Source organism: Oxyura jamaicensis, unplaced genomic scaffold (genome assembly GCF_011077185.1).
Source record: "Oxyura jamaicensis isolate SHBP4307 breed ruddy duck unplaced genomic scaffold, BPBGC_Ojam_1.0 oxyUn_random_OJ60491, whole genome shotgun sequence".
Classification (NCBI taxonomy): domain Eukaryota; kingdom Metazoa; phylum Chordata; class Aves; order Anseriformes; family Anatidae; genus Oxyura; species Oxyura jamaicensis.
Window position 1 is genome coordinate 1 of NW_023306769.1, and position 1,414 is coordinate 1,414.

At 67.0% G+C, this 1,414-nt stretch overlaps 1 long non-coding RNA gene across 1 annotated transcript; it reads right to left on the reverse strand.

Moving 5' to 3' along the window:
- Positions 1-727: 727 nt before the first annotated feature.
- On the reverse strand, positions 728-1,408 carry LOC118158886. The gene is made up of 2 exons (XR_004746927.1): positions 947-1,408; positions 728-912 (listed from the first exon to the last, which is right to left on the reverse strand). It is a non-coding gene; the product is annotated as an uncharacterized LOC118158886 (long non-coding RNA).
- Between the last annotated feature and the right edge of the window lie 6 nt (positions 1,409-1,414).

The following is a 1,414-nucleotide window of genomic DNA, read 5'->3' on the forward strand; positions in this document are numbered from 1 at the left end:
TTGGCGACCCCCTTGGTGACCCCCTTGGCGACCCCCTTGGTGACCCCGTTGATGACCCCGTTGGTGACCCCCTTGGTGATCCCCTTGGTGATCCCCTTGGTGATCCCCTTGGTGACCCCCTTGGTGATCCCCTTGGTGACCCCCTTGGCGACCCCCTTGGTGACCCTGTTGATGACCCCGTTGATGACCCCCTTGGTGACCCCCTTGGTGACCCCCTTGGTGACCCCCTTGATGACCCCATTGATGACCCCATTGATGACCCCCTTGGTGACCCCCTTGATGACCCCGTTGATGACCCCCTTGGTGACCCCCTTGATGACCCCTTGATGACCCCATTGACGACCCCGTTGGTGACCCCCTTGATGACCCCTTGATGACCCCGTTGGTGACCCCCTTGATGACCCCATTGATGACCCCCTTGGCGACCCCCTTGATGACCCCATTGACGCCCCCGTTGCCCATCACCTTGACAGCCACCATCAACACCATTTTGGGGGACACCGCCACCAAACGCCACCACCTCCCCCCGCCCCCCTTGACCTCCCCTCGCTCCCCCTCCCCCGCGGGCCTCTCCCCGCCCCCCCCCCCGCCCCCCGCCGACCTCCCCTCCCCCCCGTTATAGACCGGGGACGGCGTGAACGACGCGCCGGCGCTGAAGAAGGCCGAGATCGGCATCGCCATGGGCTCGGGGACGGCGGTGGCCAAGACGGCCTCGGAGATGGTGCTGGCCGACGACAACTTCTCCACCATCGTGGCGGCCGTGGAGGAGGGCCGGGCCATCTACAACAACATGAAGCAGTTCATCCGCTACCTCATCTCCTCCAACGTGGGCGAGGTGGTCTGGTGAGCGCCCGCCGCGACCAGTTGCCTCCCAGTTGCCTCCCGGTTGCCTCCCAGTTGCCTCCCGGTTGCCTCCCGGTTGCCTCCCAGTTGCCTCCTGGTTAACCCCGGCCCCTCCAGTTCCCGCTAGTCCCTACCGCTCCCTCCCAGTCCGACCGTTTCTCCCAACTCCTCCCAGTCCCTCCCAGTTCCCCCCGCTCGTCCCAGTCCCTCCCACTCCCTCCCAGTCCCCCCAGTTCCCCCCAGTCCAGTTCCCCCCACTCATCCCAGTCCCTCCCAGTGCCCCCAGTTCCCCCCACTCCTCCCAGTCCCTCCCAGTTCCCCCCGCTCGTCCCAGTCCCTCCCAGTTCCCCCCACTCCTCCCAGTCCGCCCCAGTTCCCCCCACTCATCCCAGTCCCTCCCAGTCCCCCCCAGTCCACCCAGTCCCTCCCACTCCTCCCAGTCCCCCACACTCCTTCCCAGTCCCTCCCAGTCCCTCCCAGTCCCCCCCACTCCTTCCCAGTCCCTCCCAGTTCCCCCCGCTCGTCCCAGTCCCTCCCACTCCCTCCCAGTCCCCCCAGTTCCCCCCAGTCC